General features: G+C 39.9%; 1 long non-coding RNA gene across 2 annotated transcripts in view; it reads left to right on the forward strand.

Annotated features, from left to right (window-relative positions):
* Window positions 1-18,574, forward strand: part of LOC115131801 (uncharacterized) — a 62,319-nt gene extending 43,745 nt beyond the window's left edge. For both annotated transcript variants that reach the window (XR_003864005.2, XR_003864006.2), the window contains 2 exons: window positions 10,464-10,600; window positions 17,750-18,574. This is a non-coding gene — a long non-coding RNA (uncharacterized LOC115131801). The remainder of the gene's footprint in view (window positions 1-10,463; window positions 10,601-17,749) is intronic.
* Window positions 18,575-18,923: the final 349 nt, after the last annotated feature.

The following is an 18,923-nucleotide window of genomic DNA, read 5'->3' on the forward strand; positions in this document are numbered from 1 at the left end:
AGTTGGGTAATCTTTGGATGCCGATAGCAGTCACACTATTGGAAGACATAGCTTGGACTGTAGCCTACAAAAGCCTATTCCTGCTCTTTTCCCACAATCCATCTAACACATTTGGTGTGTCATCATAGTGGTCTCTGACTTGTGGTCAGACACGCTCAGGTGGAACCAATTTAAACTTGCGCCTTTTTTCAATGCTGATTTTAATGTCATTGAGAAAACAGAGTACAAAGTGTCAAATATATATTTTTTTGCAAACATCCTTTCCCGAATTTAAAAGTAATCCTCAAAGTAAATCATCTAGTTTTTCAAAAGTTTCTGTAATCTGATTACAATATTATTCTGGTAACGTAACGGATTACAGTTACTGTCTTTTTGTAATCCCTTACATGTAACCCAACCCTGGCTGTAACGTAACAAAATGCAGAAAAAATACTTTACGAAGGCACTGTATGTTGTGGAGTGAGATAGATTGATTAATGGCGCTCATAAATGTCATCAATATTGAGGTGTAGTTCTGTATCTGTAACCCATGATTACTCATATATTTTAGGAATTAAAAGAAAACCCGGATAAATACAGGATCTACCATCAGAGCAAGTGCTGCATCATTGAAAGGATTGCGAAAAGGGAATATAATATATTAGTATAGTATATATATTATGTACTCCCTGTTTTAGGTGCTCCCATGTGATTATTTACAAGTGATTATTAAGACATAATTTCCACTGATAAAATAATTCTTCATGTTGTGGTGATTGAAAGTGTGCTAAAAGTAGGTACTGTATCTACCATAATCATTTCCAAATCATATAACATAATTTCCAAATCACTACACACTATATTGGATGTTGTTTTATCACACTCTTATTTCCACCAATTGATATTCTAGTGAATACAGACCCTTTTGCCTGAGTAAAGTGATGATTAACAATTCAAAGAGCGACAATACTTCCATTCCAATGTACTTTTTGTGGTTGACGAAAGAGAAAGTGAGAGAAAAATTATGATACTGAACCAAGTCTTTCTAGGCTGCTTCAGAATAATGAAGTTTTCTCCGTATTCAAGGGGGTGAATATTTCAGATGCACCACATTATTGTTTATGTAGGTCAGACAGACTGCAGATAGAGTGCCTGGCTGTGAGACAGTGAATGTGCGTACCAAATCGGACCCTATTCCCTAAAGAGCCATAAATAGTGCCAGATCTGGTCAAAAGTAGTGTGCTATAAAGGCAATAAAGTGCCATTTGGGACTCAAACCAAGGTATTACCGTGAGTGAGGGAGAGGGAATATCTTGAAGGTTCAGTCATTTACCACAAGAGGGAGACAATACCACAGAAATGCATTGGGTGGATACATTGCTTAACCCAAACGCATTGTTGATCACTATGAGTCTGTGAGTTCTATCATGCCACCCTGTACAATGTTAGGATATAAGTTAACAAACCTGTTTAGAAAATACACAAATAAACATTTTATTCAGGCTGACTTTTGAACAAGTATTGAATTGGATGATCAATCAGGTGAAAGACATACTGTATTCAGTGGTGTAAAGTACTGAATTAAAATACTTTAAAGTACTACTTAAGTCGTTTTTGGGGGGTATGTCTACTTTACTTTACTATTTATATTTTTGAAAACTTCTAAAGAAAATAATGTACTTTTTACTCCATACATTTCCCATTTACATTTTGACAGGAAAATGGTCCAATTCACGCACTTATCAAGAGAACATCCATGTTCATCCCTACTGCCTCTGATCTGGCGGACTCACTAAACACAAAAATGTTTAGTTTAACATAAATTAATGTAAGCCATGGGCTCACTACAACACTATCTGTATATTTTTTTAAATTAAGAAATTGTGCTGACTGGTTTGTATAATATAAGGAATTTGAAATGATTAATACTTTTACTTTTGATACTTAAGTACATTTTAGCAATTCCATTTACTTTTGATACTTAAGTATATTTAAAACTTACTGGGTGACTTTTACTTGAGTCATTTTCTATTAAGGTATCTTTATTTTTACTCAAGTATGATTTTTGAGTACTTTTTCCACCACTGACTGTATTTAGAGTGAAAATACTCAAAGAAAGGGACATGGTCAGAGAAACAGATAGGCCATTAAAGACAGACATCAGCGATGACCCTGCTCTAAGAGGGCTCTGCAGTGTGAGGTAGTTGGTTGTATGGTTTCGCATAATAAACAGTCCGGAGATAACTGTACAACCTTCTAGCTTTCCCTGCGGTGTCACCAATACATCAGTCAAAGATGGACCCCTTCTCTCAACTCCCTTGTGGTAAGTATGAACAGTTGACTAAAGAACCCATGACAGTTCTTATACAGAGTGGGGCATTTAGAAAGTGTCAGGTCTATGCTATAATGCTCTATTGCTCTAAGGGGGAGGGAGGGGGGTAACCACAATGTCAATTAGATTGAAATAGACATTTAAAACATACATTTTTTGGGGCCTTCCACCTGCACCGCCTGGTATAGAGGTCCTGAATGGCAGGAAGCTTGGCCCCAGTGATGTACTGGGCCATACACACTACCCTTGCGGTCCGAGGCCGAGCAGTTGCCATACCAGGCGGTGATGCAACCAGTCAGGATGCTCTCGATGGTGCAGCTGTAGAACATTTTGAGGATCCGAGGACCCATGCCAAATCTTTTCAGTCTCCTGAGGGAATAGTCGTTGCCGTGCCCTCTTCACGACTGTCTTGGTGTGTTTGGACCATGATAATTTGTTTGTGGTGTGAACACCAAGGAACTTGACACTCAACCTGCTCCACTACAGCCTTGTCAATGAGAATGTGGACATGCTCGGCTGTCCTTTTCCTGTTGTCCACTATCATCTCCTTTGTCTTGATCACGTTGAGCGAGAGGTTGTTGTCCTAACACCACACTGCCAGGTCTCTGACCTTCTCCCTATAGGCTGTCTCATCGTTGTCGATGATCAGGCCTACCATCGTTGTGTCATCTGCAAACTTAATGTTGGTGTTAGAGTCGTGCTAGGCCATGCAGTCAGGGGGTGAACAGGGAGTACAGAAGGGACTAAGCACGCACCCTCGACGAGCGTCGGAGCCAGTATTGTAGGATACAATCTCTGTCCTGATGCTTTGCCTGTTTGATGGTTCGTCTGAGGGCATAGAGGGATTTCTTATAAACGTTCGGATTAGAGTCCCGCTCCTTAACAGTGGCATCTCTACTCTTTAGCTCAGTGCGGATGTTGCTAGTAATCCATTGGTTTCTGGTTGGTGTATATACACGTATGGTCACTGTGGGGACCACGTCATTGATACACTTATTGATGAAGCCGGTGACTGATGTGGTATACTCAATGCCATCAGATGAGTTCCAGAACATATTCCAGTCTGTGCTAACAAAACCGTCCTGTAGGTCATCATCTGTGTCATCTGACCACTTCTGTATTGAGCGAGTCACTGGTATTTCCTGCTTTAGTTTTTGCATGTAAGCAGGAATCAGGAGGATAGAATTATGGTCAGATTTGCCAAATGGAGGGTGAGAGAGCTTTGTACACGTCTCTGTGTGTGGAGTAAAAGTGGTCTAGAGTTTTTTCCCTCTGGTTGCACATGTAACATGCTGGTAGAAATTAGGTAAAACAGATTTAAGTTTCCCTGCATTAAAGTCCCCGGCCACTAGGAGCGCTCTGGATGAGCATTTTCATGTTTGCTTATGGCTTTATACAGCTCGTTGAGTGTGGTGTTAGTGCCAGCATCGGTTTGTGGTGGTAAATAAACAGCTATGAAAAATATAGATCAACTCTCTTGGTAAATAGTGTGGTCTACAGCTTATCATGAGATATTCTACCTCAGGCAAGCAAAACCTCCAATGATTGCACGTTGGCCAATAGGACAGATGGTAGAGGTGGGGTTACACGCTCGCCGACGAATTCTAACAAGGCACCCGGCCTGGTATCTGGAGTAAACCCTTTGCGTCTGACTTGATAAAACTTCTTATGGCTGCAGGGGCAGTATTGAGTAGCTTGGATGAGTAAGGTGCCCAGAGTAAACAGCCTGCTCCTCAGTCCCAGTTGCTAATATATACATATTAGTACATTTGGATAGAAAACATTGAAGTTTGTTTCTAAAAACTGTTTGAATGATGTCTGTGAGTATAACAGAACTCATGTGGCAGGCAAAAACCTGAGAAAAAAATCCAAACAGGAAGTGGGAAATCTGAGGTTTGTAGCATTTGAACTCAGCCCTATCGAATACACAGTGGAATATGGTTCAAGTTGCACTCCCTAGGGCTTCCACTAGATGTCAACAGTCTTTAGAAACTTGAGGCTTTTACTGATGTGTGGCCGGATGAGAACTCTTTGAGTCAGTGGTCTGGCAGCGAGCCAGGTCCTGGTCATGTGCATTTCACATGAGAGCGACCTGCGTTCCATGGCTTTTCTACAGACAATGGAATTCTCCGGTTGGAACGTTATTGAAGATTTATGATAAAAACATCCTAGAGATTGATTCTATACTTAGTTTGAAAAGTTTCTACGACCTGTAACATAACTTTTTGAACTTTTCAAACAATAGCATGGTATTTTTTCCACTGTAATAGCTTCTGTAAATTGGACAGAATTTAAGCTTTCTGCCCATAAGATATGTCTATGTCCTGGAAAGTTGGCTGTTACTTACGTCATTCTAGTCACATTAGAAACAACTGTCTCGGTTTGGGGACACCGATCCAGAAGCTCTTTTTGGTCATAAGAGACAGTGGCAGAAACATTATGTACAAAATAAGTTAAACAAACATTGTGAAAAGAAATATACAAAAATAGCACAATTGGTTAGGAGCCCGTGAAACGGCAGCCATCTCCTCTGGCGCTATTATCTCCTTCCCTGACCAAGGCCCTTCGCCACTGATTGCTCAGTTTGGCCAGGCAGCCAGCTCTAGGAAGCGTCTCGGTGGTTCCAAACTTCTTCCATTATAAATGGTGGAGGTCATGGTGTTCTTGGTAAGGCAGGGTTTACACTTACAAACAAACACCACCAGTTCACTTGAAGGGTTAACACAGTTTATTCTTTATTAGCTACCGGCAGTGTTCCTGATATACACAACTCAAACAATCAAAGTAAATATGTCTTCACCAGTGGAAGGTCCTTTGGGGACTCCGTGTTGAAATTTTCAGTTAGGTTATTCCGGTAAACCTCCTTCTCCACCGTATGCTCAGTCTCTCCAATAGCCGCCGCCGCCGCCCGCCGCCGCCTCCTCCTCCTCCTCCTTCACCTGCCGGGGTCAAAGGAAAGACAAAGAAAGCAAACCCAGGGCGCGGTTAAGTAGAGGCCCTGAGTGGTTTCACCTCTTTACAGTTTAGTCTCTAATTACAACTGGAGACAGGTGTGGCTGTTCTGCTGCAGTCTGGAAGTTTCCCCTGATCTGTCCCTGGTCCTGCCTCTGGGGAATACTTGTCATTGCTGTCCATGGTCCTGGCAGCCAGAAAACACAGAAACCACGCAGGCACATACCATCCATCCACCACACAACCCCTGAAACCGCTACAGACTCTAATATTCGATGTGCTTAATGAGAGTTGCATTTTTTTGGATTGAATTAAGAGATTGTTGTGGTTGTAATGTTTTTTCTTTGTTGGAGTGCTAATTTTGTACTATTTGAAAGTTAGACCCTAGTCTCAATTGGTTTCCCCTAACTAAATAAAAGTTGCATTTAAAAAAGACACACAGACTGGATTATATGGCCACTGCCTTTGAATAAAATGGACTGTGAGCATTGTTATACTGTAATCTCTTAAATCTGCCATCTTCACAAGAGTCTGCTGTTCTGTGTGGTTGCAGGAAGTGTGACAATATGTACGGTCATTAGTATCAAAATGTCCAAATGCATGGGAGCTCGTGTGGGAGCTCCCCCACCGTACCGCCTCCCCCTCTATCCTCTTCCTCCTTATATCCCCCCAGTGTGTCTGGCTAGTGGCTCAGACAGTCAGTATCCGCATTGCGCAGTGCTCCAGTAAGGAGGGGAAAGAGCATATATCAGCAATCTGTGCCTGCCACCGCTCTTTTCTTTACGCTGACAAAGAAAGACTGCCTTGGTCTCTCCTCCAGTAGAATAAATATACCCAGCATGGCACTAGTGCCAACTATGGTCTGCTATTTTGGAACTGTGTGCCTGCCATTCATGGGCTTGTTGGGGCATTTTTATTATTTTGGACTTTTCTTCCGTCAGCCATTCTTGATATGATAACCAATTGTCTCACATGGAATTATCTTGAGCTTGTGTTGGTTAAAAGTGCTACTCAAGTGTAGTGCAGAACAAGTGAACAACGTAACATGAAAATCATTTCACAGTGAACCTGTTCATGTGTGCAGTTAAGATAAATGTGCCTCTGCCAAATAGAAATGATCTATGAAGAGATGGCAGATGTATGCATATTATAGTTGGGATTCTAACTGTAAAATATTTAAATTAAGATATATTTATAAGCGGTAGATTCTTAGGGACATATTTGCTGCAGAGGGACTGAGTGTTGTTCAGATGTAGAGATGATGATAGATGTACAGTACCAGTCATACGTTTGGATACACCTATGTCATACGTTTGGATATTTTCTACATTTTAGAATAAAGACATCAAAACTATGAAGTAACACATATGGAATCATGTAGTAACCAATAAAAGGTGTTGAACAAATCTAAAATATATTTTATATTTGAGATTGAAGTGTGAAGCGCATGTGAAATAACTCAGTTTGCCCTGCACTCCTTTTAAAAGGAGCAATTTTTTTACAACTTTTGCAAAGGGTAAAGTCTACAAAACTTAGTCCACTCTGTTCTTAACAGATTCTAGTTTTGGGAACAGAAAACTGTATTGAGATCAAATGTTAAATTGATGAGAACATTTGCAGAATGTCGGCCAAAATCTTGTTCCATCTTCTCCCACTGCCCGCCAGTGGGCTTCTTCTCACTGGTAGTGAGTGGAAACTCCAACCGGATGCTTCACATTTACACATCCAGTGAAATATGTGTCCCATTGTTCTATCTGTGCTACACTTGACTGTTCAGTAGTGGGGCAAGACTCTGTGAAGATGACGTACGGCAAAATGAAATATGTCTGGATGTAAAACAGGGCATTAGTGTCTATCTGCTCCCGCTAATGCCTACGTCCTCCACTCTCCCTCCCTCCAGCTCTCACGCACATTTGCTCTCTTTCCCAAATGCACGAGCACAGCAGCGTGCACACACACCACACATGTGCACGTGCACACACGTACAGACACACATGCGCACACACTTAGACTTCAAGATGGGCGAGACAAGACGTCACGCCTGAAAAAAGGGTGAGAGTATGAGAAAGAAAGAGAGACAAAGAGAGGGGGGAGTAGGAAGAGGAAATATATTGAGATGAGGGGAAATGGAGTGAGAGACAGAGATGGGGAGGCTGGGACAGAGTGGTGAGAGAGTCAGCAGGCGACAGAGAAAGAGAGGGACTGTAGGCTTGCATATGTGTGTTGTTTGTGTGTGGGGGATGCATGTAGGTGACACAGATTTATCAAGGGAGTGGGTTAGAGATGGAGGCGCCGGCTGGTGTTTGTGGTATTGTGTTGGGAAATTATGGCTATAGGTGCAGCAGTAATGGAATCAATGTGATTGTCTTTGTGTACCTGTCTCACACCCTGGCTGCTTGGACTTTAATCGCCCAGAGAATTAGGGATCTGACTTAGCACAGGGAGACAGCCACAACAGGCAGGGACAGAGCCTGGGAGATGAAAAGAAGCAGGAGAGAGAGACAAATAAGAAAGAAAAAGCTGGGGGAGTAGAGTGGCCACCTTTTTAATTTTACTGTCTAGGCTACAGCCCTGAAAACAGGAAGACAGTGAAGATGGAGCAGTTTTAGGGTTTATTGTGCTTTATTTCCTTTACCGATTGAATAATTACATTTTTTCTCAGGGGGATAATGGATCAATAACTAATCAAGTGTGTGTGTGTGTGCAACTGTGCATGTTTGCGTGTGTGTGTGTGGCTCACTCTTGTGTATGTATGTACAGTATGTGCACACAGTCATGTGTGTGTGTTCATGTAAGCAACACACGTAAGTACCAGCTAGAGCCAAAATGGTGAGTGGACATAATCGAAAACTGCTCCATCTTCACTGTCTTCCTTTTTTCAGGGCTGTAAAGCCTATCTATCGAAAGCTATCTATCTGACCTCTTCGGCTAGCCTCCTTTATCCTCTTTTCATTTTTCTCTCACAGTTTTTTTTTTCTTCTTTTTTTTCACAATTTGTTTTTGTTATACTCACCCTCTCTCTGGTTTTCTCCATCCACCTCCCTCTTGTGCTCTCATGCTTTGGCAAGAAAGGAGGAGCTCGTAAAACTGGGACAGGGGAAACCAAAGGGGAAAAGAGGAAAGATGGGTCTAATTTCACAGACAGCGCAGTACATGCTCCATGCACTTTTGTTGTGTTGGGTTTATTTGTATTCCTTTGCACATGTATGTATGCATAGATTTTTTAAACATTTCTTGCTACAGCTGGCTTTTGATGTGCGCCATACAAGTACACACTTAGGTTTTGTTTTACTGAGTTCAATGAGGACAGTCACTCATTGAGTGGAGCCTTACGACTGTATGTTCATCAGATGCTCCTCAAACACTAATTGTCTGGTTAGTTTAAACAATTAGCCTGCCAGACTCTTTCAACAGTAACTGTTTGTCTGTCTGTCTACCACTAGGGGGTGACGTAAGGTACAGTGGGGAGAACAAGTATTTGATACACTGCCGATTTTGCAGGTTTTCCTAATTACAAAGCATGTAGAGGTCTGACATTTTTTATCATAGGTACACTTCAACTGTGAGAGACGGAATCTAAAACAAAAATCCAGAAAATCACATTGTATGATTTTTAAGTAATTAATTTGCATTTTATTGCATGACATAAGTATTTGATCACCTACCAACCAGTAAGAATTCCGTCTCTCACAGACCTGTTAGTTTTTATTTAAGAATCCCTCCTCTTCTCCATTCATTACCTGTATTAACTGCACCTGTTTGAACTTGTTACCTGTATAAAAGACACCTGTCCACACTATCAATCAAACAGACTCCAACCTCTCCACAATGGCCAAGACCAGAGAACTGTGTAAGGACATCAGGAAAAAAAGTGTAGACCTGCACAAGGCTGGGATGGGCTACAGGACAATAGGCAAGCAGCTTGGTGAGAAGGCAACAACTGTTGGCACAATTATTAGAAAATAGAAGAAGTTCAAGATGACGGTCAATCACCCTCAGTCTCGGGCTCCATGCAAGATCTCACCTCGTGGTGATCAATGATCATGAGGAAGGTGAGGGATCAGCCCAAAACTACACGGCAGGACCGGGTCAATGACCTGAAGAGAGCTGGGACCACAGTCTCAAAGAAAACCATTAGTAACACACTACGCCGTCATGGATTAAAATCCTGCAGCACACACAAGGTCCCCCTGCTCAAACCAGCGCATGTCCAGGCCCGTCTGAAGTTTGCCAATGACCATCTGGATGATCCAGAGGAGGAATGGGAGAAGGTCATGTGGTCTGATGAGACAAAAATTTAGATTTTTGGTCTAAACTCCACTCGCCGTGTTTGGAGGAAGAAGAAGGATGAGTACAACCCCAAGAACACCATCCTAACCATGAAGCATGGAGGTGGAAACATCATTCTTTAGGGATGCTTTTCTGCAAAGGGGACAGGACGACTGCACCTTATTGAGGGGAGGATGGATGGGGCCATGTATCGCGAGATCTTGGCCAACAACCTCCTTCCCTCAGTAAGATGATTGAAGATGGGTCGTGGCTGGGTCTTCCAGCATGACAACGACCCGAAACACACAGCCAGGGCAACTAAGGAGTGGCTCCGTAAGAAGCATCTCAAGGTCCTGGAGTGGCCTAGCCATTCTCCAGACCTGAAACCAATATAAAAATCTTTGGAGGGAGCTGAAAGTCCGTATTGCCCAGCAACAGCCCCGAAACCTTCTGGAGAAGGTCTGTATGGAGGAGTGAGCCAAAATCCCTGCTGCAGTGTGTGCAAACATGGTCAAGAACTGGAGGAAACGTATGATCTCTGTAATTGCAAACAAAGGTTTCTATACCAAATATTAAGTTCTGCTTTTCTGATGTATCAAATACTTATGTCATGCAATAAAATGCAAATTAATAACAAAAAAATCAAACAATGTGATTTTCTGGATTTTTGTTTTAGATTCCTTCTCTCACAGTTAAATTACAGACCTCTACATGCTTTGTAAGTAGGAAAACTTGCAAAAACGGCAGTGTATCAAATACTTGTTCTCCCCACTGTATATAGATATTGGATGGACAGGAATGAAATGCATATACAAAATCTTCGTGTCCCGTATCCTGTGTCCCTGAATGATTCAAATGAAAACACTAGAATAGTTCTGTGTATCAGTACCTCCCAATTATTTCTTACCCCTGTCTTCTTTTCCTCTTTCAGGTAATATCTCCAGCAAGTTTGGAGTTTAAGAGATGAGCCATTATGAGGTGGAGCCGTCCACCAACCCAAGAACACACTCAACACTATAGTATCCAAACTAGTGTCAGATTGACTCTTACTTTCAGGGGACGTCATAAGTAAGTTTACCATTAACTTTTGTTCGCCATTTTGTAACAAAAGCCTTTATACACCTCCCACCATCATTCAACCAATGCCTCTGATTGTGATGTGCTAATATTATATATACTATTATTATCTTTGTTGTGTTGTATTTTAATCCTCAAATAGATTCACATGAGTCTATTTAGAGACATATACGGGTGTTTCGTTGTCCCTGAGACCCTTAACCTGTGATTACTTTAAAGGTCACAGGTGAGGTCCTTGGGAACAAGGCTGCATGCATGTTCATCAGAATTTGGGTGAATGAAAAAAAAACTAGAATAGGGGTTGAATGATATAATCGGGATCAAGATGTCATCAGATGAACAAGCAAGAAAGCATGGAAGTATCATCACCAAAAGCATCAGTTACCCTACCAGAATTGTAACATGTTCCATTGCATGTGAAATGACTTGATAACCTGTGTCCAATGCATTTGCAATGTATTTAGAAACTAAAAAGGCACTCCAAACAACCTTTAAGGTGTTTGTGAAAGCAAAGACGGGTGGAATGCTTTTTTAATGTGTTAAAATATGACTTGTGTTACAAGAAAATGTGTTATTGTGAAATGATAGTATATCAAACAAGTTTTGAGCATTTACATTTCCAGTAGGTTGCCCTCACAAAATGATTTAATAGAATAATCATATGTGTACTATTAGCAAATAATATCGCTAAAGTTCAATGTACTAGATAGAGGAAAGACCAATTTTCTTGGAAAATATGGATAAGGAAGGTATCATGTTCAATGAATGGCATTGTAAATCAGGATGGTAAAATGTTGTCACACAAGCAATTAACAAAGGTATGTATGGCATATTACATTACAGCTCTACGACAAAAATGAAAGACAATTTCTCAAAAGAGAAAGGAATTAATTGTTTTTTCTGGCTCCAATGAAAAACCAGGCATGGCTTAAAATGAATAGTATAAATCGTAAAATGTATCAGTTTCATTTAACTATTCTGCATAAAATTCAAGATAGTTGGGAACAGATTTTTGATGTCCCAATACCATGGGATCAGGTTTATGAACTGATATACAAAACAACAATTGACGCATTAATCCGTTCTTTTCAATGTAACCATTATATAAACTTCTCACCACGTGGCCTCCCGAGTGGTGCAGCGGTCTAAGGCACTGCAGTGCTTGAGGCATTTCTGCAGATCCAGGTAAGATCCCGGGCTGTGTCGCAGCCGTCCATGACCGGGAGACCCATGAGGTGACGCACATTTGGCCCAGTGTCGTCAGGGCTAGGGGAGGGTTTGGCCGGCCGGGATGTCCTTGTCCCATCGCGTTCTAGTGACTCCCGTGGCGGGCCGGGCGCTTGCACGCTGACACGGTCGTCAGTTGTACAGTGTTTCCTACGACACATTAGTGCGCGTGGCTTCCGGGTTCGGCAAGCAGTGTGTCAAGAAGCTTCGCTTCTCCCGATTCCGTACGGGAGTTGCAGGATGGGACAAGACTGTAACTACCAATTGGATATCATGAAATTGGGGAGATTATTGTTGTTGTTTTTACATTCTCCCCACTAAAATAATGCTCAATATATGGGGCATTGAACAGTCGGCTCTGTGCGGACTCTACCATGAGGATTATCAATAGATAATCTCTTTTGACATTGTCCTTCGGTGACTCACTTTTGGAGAGTTCCAGGAGTTGTTGTTTATGTGATAATGCCAGAGAAGCCAGTGTTTGGATTTAAATACTGGCACCGGTGTTGTTAGGCCTGAGACAAAGTCGAGCAAACCGTGCCAATATATCCTTCAAACACCGGCTTCAAGGGCATTATCACTTTTATACAACGGCTTACCAACATATTCAAATAATGATTGACATATTTTCTTTAAAAACTTTCAGTATTTTTGTTCTGTATCTATGGATACAGTCGTTCATTCTAAATGTTCCATTGACATACTGGCTGGCAATGTTCTGCTTGCTAGCTAGCCAACTAGTTAACTAGTTAACTTACAGTCACATCAAAAAGTGCAGCCAGAATAACAGCAAAGTAACCACATTTGCATTTGTTTAAACTGTTTTCTAGTGACATTAATTTCGATACATCCATAACAATGAGCGAATGAGGTGCGATTTCGCCTGGCAAAGAAAATTTGCTCACTCATCAGGACACTGTTGTTCAGAGGAGCTAGCCAACAACACAGCTAACACAATCACTTCAAACTGAAACTGGAAAGACTGCAAACTATCTTCGTTTTGTTTGACCTTTTTCAATTGACATTTCTTTGTATATATCCATAAAAAATTATGCCAGCTGATTCATGATTTCGACTGGCTGAGATACGCTGCCTGTCTGTCTCGTCTGGACTCCAGACACATTACTATGGGACAGCTGGAGATCGAATTTGAATATTGAAACAATGTTGCAAATGTCCGAGAGACAGGCAGCAAGGTTTATACAAATCTCTGCTGTAGAAAACGAAATGTTAGTCTAGAAGAAATGTGAGATAATGTCTAGATGCTTTTTATAGTAGAGATCAAGTTTATACATTTCTTGGCTGGGCTGATGAGACAGTAGATTGCGCAGATGGAACAGGCATTTTAAGGTCATAGATTTAGCCGGTGGTAATTTGTGGAATAAACACCAGCTGGAATGTGGTTTTAACCAATCAGCATTCAGGATTAGGCCCACCCGTTCTATAATAAATCATAAAGTCTGTCATCAGATGGACCTACAAACAGTATTGTTAGGAGATTTGAAAAACAAACATCAATCAATGGGAAATATGATTATAATCTTAGGTAAAAATATTTATTTTTAGGGCAATCTCGATAGAAATGCTACAAATAGAGAGGTTCAAGACCCTTGTAAGACATCACAGTAAAATAGAAGGATGTATTGCAAAGGGAAATAGTAAAATGGTAGTGTACTGGGAAAGATGGGTTAGTCTATGGAAATCTGAGGGTTGGAATTAAGATTGGAGCGATTGGTTGATTGGCCATATAAATATATACAGTACCAGTCAAAAGTTTGGAAGCACCTACTCATTCCAGGGTTGTTGGTTTTTTAAAAACTATTTTCTACATTGTAGAATAATAGTGAAGACATCAAAACTATGAAATAACACATATGGAATTATGTAGTAACCAAAAACATGTTAAACAAATCAAAATAGATTTTAGATTCTTCAAAGTAGCCACCCTTTGCCTTGATGACAGCTTTTCACACTCTTGGCATTCTTTCAACCAGCTATTTGGTAAAAGACCAAGTCCATATTATGTCAAGAACAGCTCAAATAAGTTAGGAGAAATGACAGTCCATCATTACTTTAAGTTATAAAGGTCATTTAATCCGGAAAAGTTCTATGATGAAACTGTCTCTCATGAGGACCGCTACAGGAAAGGAAGACCCTGAGTTACCTCTGTTGCAGAGGATAAATGAATTAGTTAACTGCACCTCAGATTGCAGCCAAAATACACTTTTTTGGTTACTACATTATTCCATATGTGTTGTTTAATATTTTTGATGTCTTCACTATTAATCTGCAATGTAGAAAATAAGAAAAATAAAGAAAATCCCTTGAATGAATAGGTGTGTCCAAACTTTTGACTGGTCCTTTATTGGCCAGTCCAAAATTACTTTAATTCTGTAATGGAAATAAATGTATTTCCTTTTGCCAAGTAATTTACGGTGTCTATGCCTTTAGTTTTCCATGTGGACCAAGTTATCGTGGAATGCTGAAAGCAAAGGATTGGCCATAAGGTTGTGTTTTTAGGGAGTGATATTGGTTTTTGTGCAACAATTTTCTTCCATATTGTTACTGTTCCCAGGCCGTCATTGAAAATAAGAATGTGTTCTTAACTGACTTGCCTGGTTAAATAAAGGTCCAATTAAATAGTTTTCTTAACTATGAAGTTTTTAATGTTGTTTGCTTTATCCTTTGAAAATAGACACTTAAAAAGATTCTGGGGATGAGTATGCACATCTTCAATATGTACCCATTGTTCCTCTTTAGTGCATTTAACTGCATGTCACAAGTAAAAGCCTTGAGTAGGGAGTTGATACAATTCCAAGACTGGAAAGTTAAAACCACCCTCCGATTTAGGAAAATGTCAATATTTTACTAGACCATAGAAAGTCTGTTATGACCAAGAATACTTTTTTAGAGAATGTCTTCGGTGGGGTAATTTATATTGCTTAAATAAATACAAAAACCTTTGGAGCCATGCCATTCTAAAGAGGTTTATTCTGCCTGTAAGATTTATGGAAAGATTATTGTTTTTAATTTGATCTGCTTTCATATTGTTGAGTAATAGAATAAAGTTATCTTCATAAACTGAACAAAAATATAAACGCAACATGTAAAGTGTTGGTCCCATGTTTCATGAGTTGAAATAAAAGATCCCAGAAATGTTTTGTATGCACAAAAAGCTTATTTCTCTCATATTTTGTGCACAAATTTATTTACATCCCTGTTATTGAGCATTTCTCCTTTGCCAAGATAATCCATCCACTTGACGAGTGGCATATCAAGAAGCTGATTAAACAGCATGATCATTAAACAAGTGCACATTGTGCTGGGGACAATAAAAGGCCACTAAAATTTGGAGTTTTGTCACATAAGTCACCTCCAACCTTGTTTTAGAGAGTTTGGCAGTACGTCCAACTGGCCTCACAACCCCAGACCATGTGTATGGAGTCGTGTGGGCGAGTGGTTTGCTGATGTCAACGTTGTGAACAGAGTGCCCCATGGTGCTGGTAGGGTTATGATATGGGCAGGCATAATCTATGGACAAAACGAACACAATTGCATTTTATCTATGGCAATTTGAATGCACAGAGATACCGTGACAAGATCCTGAGGCCCAAATCCTGGAAGCTGAAAATATCCTGGTTCTTCCATGGCCTGCATACTGGCCTTCCATGGCCTGCATGTTTGGGATGCTCTGGATCGACGTGTTCAACATCGTTTTCCAGTTCCCGCCGATATCCAGCAACTTCGCACAGCCATTGAGGAGTGGGACAACATTCCACAGGCCACAATCAATCAACAGCCTGATCAACTCTATGAGAAGGAGATATGTCGCGCTGCATGAGGTAAATGGTGATCACACCAGATGCGGACTGGTTTTCTTATCCACGCCACTACCTTTTTTAAAGGTATCTGTGAACATTATATAACCTGTAAAGTTAGTAAAATATTTGAAATTGTTGCATGTTGCATTTATATTTTTGTTCAATATATATTTGTTTTGTCGGATGTCACTTATTAATTATCCTAATTCTTTCATATTTTTGGTGGTCTACTGATTTCTGTAGATTTGAGTTTTTTGTTTTTTTTCTATTGCCATTATTTCATTAATTTTCCACGTTAATTTTATATCATGAGATTTTTTCGTATTCTGAAAATATTTGTAGCAAAAAGGGGGCATTGAGCTTTCAATATTGGTCAGGTATATCAGAAGATAATCTTCAAATAAAATGTGCTTATATTCATGGTTACCAATACTGATACCTGCTACGTTTAGGTCCTGTCTAATTCTTTCTGCAAGCGATTCAATTGCCAGTGAAAAACAGGAGGGTGGAGGGGGGACATCCAAAGCAATTTAATGAGATAATGTATTATTTGTGTATATTTTTGCTTCAGGACATTTATATAATATTTATTTGAAATGTATTATTTTAGCTGGAAAGTTAAAAGCTTCCAAAGTTTTGAATAGAAAAGGCCATTAAAGATGATCAAAAGCCTTTTCGGAATCAACATCCATTATCGATGAATCTATATCTTGTGTGTATTGTATTAAACTGAAACATGTTCTTGTATTTGTTTGTAGGTGTCTATTTTTTTATAAACCCTGTTTTATTAATATGTATCAAGTTTGGTAAGACTTTTGCCATTCTATTGCATATAAGCTCTGTTATTATTTTATTGTCACAATTTATTTAACATATGGGTCTATAATCAGCAAGGGACTATCCAGATTTTCCTGGTTTCAATATAACTGAAGTAACTGTTTGATACATGGAACTAGGAAATACTGAATTGAGTAATATAATGCAGTGTCTTGCGAAAGTATTCGGCCCCCTTTGAACTTTGCGACCTTTTGCCACATTTCAGGCTTCAAACATAAAGATATAAAACTGTATTTTTTGTGAAGAATCAACAACAAGTGGGACACAATCATGAAGTGAACGACATTTATTGGATATTTCAAACTTTTTTAACAAATCAAAAACTGAAAAATTGGGCATGCAAAATGATTCAGCCCCTTTACTTTAGGTGCAGCAAACTCTCTCCAGAAGTTCAGTGAGGATCTCTGAATGATCCAATGTTGACCTAAATGACTAATGATGATAAATACAATCCACCTGTGTGTAATCAAGTCTCCGTATAAATGCACCTGCACTGTGATAGTCTCAGAGGTCCATTAAAAGCGCAGAGAGCATCATGAAGAACAAGGAACACACCAGGCAGGTACGAGATACTGTTGTGAAGAAGTTTAAAGCCGGATTTGGATACAAAAAGATTTCCCAAGGTCGCAAAGTTCAAGGGGGCCGAATACTTTCGCAAGGCACTGTATATGCATAATGTATATCATGTACATTGTTGATATACATGATTAAGTGACAGTGAATATTACAGTTCCCAATACCAGTAAAATAATTGGAACAACCAAATTAATCACATTTTATGTTACTTTATTGAAATGAAACATGTTTATAGCAACCCATCAAAGTGTTCTGTTTTTATTGATTTGCAACACAAACTCAACAATAACGGACACAAGATGACTATAAAAGTTCTATCTGTCTCTGAAAGGACTTCCATTGTCATATATGTATTCAGCAGCTGGGCAGAAGTCTTGAAAGTCTCAGGTAAAACATACAGTATACAGTGGGGCAAAAATAGTGATTTATTTGTCTTTAATTTTCATTTCTAAATCAGATGTAATTTTTTTGCCGAGTATGAGATTATTATCCCCCTAATGTACGGCTGATTGGCAACCCACATTATATTGGGGGTTGGCTTTTCTCTGTCCTCTATGTCCACATTTCTAATGATAAAGGTATTATTTATTTTTCGTTTACGTATTTAACACATTTCTGGCGCTCTGTTTATTCTCCAAACTGTGGGGGGTTGCTGGTTAAATTGTATTTGTTTTTTTAGATGCCATGAGCAACCAATGGGATACCACTGGAGGGGCATTCCCTATTGTCCGGATTTGTGCTCTGACCACTAATATGGTCCAATAAGAAGAACGCTAAGGGTCATGACCAACGTTCCCTCTTGCAGCGCATCTCCCCGGACTGCCGCGCACAACAAATACAGTATCAGCCCATGGAGAGAAGCATGAAATTGAAGTTCACTCAACTTTCTTTCTACAGTTTTCCCTGTTAGGTAACACCACCAATGTTTCCCTTTACTGTGGCAATTGTGATCGAATCAACGCAATATTAGCCACTTTCAATGCAAATCTAATTATCCAATAGATTTTGTTGTTGGCAGAACGCATAGGAGAAGGATTATATTGCATTGACACGCACGACTCAGCCCATACTCTACACACATACCAGTGCGGCGTAACCAATCAGAGCTGCAGTAGGCCTATATGCAAATAGATCATTGCCATTTATGGATCTGTGCCATTTACTTTGGACTGTTAACGGCATGAGCGGTTGTGAGTAGATGCGCTTCTTTTGAGATCAGAGCGAGAGAACATTTTGTTAATATCATTGGCTAGTTAGTGAGTCATTAGCCCAGTTATAGATCATGTGTAGTCAGCAATAGGGGACTAACTGCTTCCTACAAGAGCACAAAACGTGTACATTTCTAGACATCTTTGAAAAGGGAGTCAGGTGAAGAGCTTTTTTTTGTTCTTGAAGGGGCAGTGTTGTATTTTGAGACAGGCTTGAATAAGCTAAGTAGCCAATAAACAGAGGGTAGCATAATTGGTTTGATTCTCTGTAATAAAGGCATGGAAATAATAATACATTTTATTTTGTAAAGTGGTTTCTTGCATCAAACAACACAACAACATTTTCAGTCACCTCCTTGTCTGAAGGACAAATTAATAAACAGGTCCATGTCAAGCCCTGCAAGTCTCATGGAATGTAGGCCTACATTGACTGCTACTGTAGGCTAAATGACAGCTATTTCCATGTTAAAATGTTATGGGATGTATTTTTTCTATTGTTTTTGATGGTTTATTTATTATTATTTTTTATTTTTTATTTCACCTTTATTTAACCAGGTAGGCTAGTTGAGAACAAGTTCTCATTTGCAACTGCGACCTGGCCAAGATAAAGCATAGCAGTGTGAACAGACAACACAGAGTTACACA

This window comes from Oncorhynchus nerka, linkage group LG7 (genome assembly GCF_034236695.1).
Source record: "Oncorhynchus nerka isolate Pitt River linkage group LG7, Oner_Uvic_2.0, whole genome shotgun sequence".
In the NCBI taxonomy this organism is placed as follows: domain Eukaryota; kingdom Metazoa; phylum Chordata; class Actinopteri; order Salmoniformes; family Salmonidae; genus Oncorhynchus; species Oncorhynchus nerka.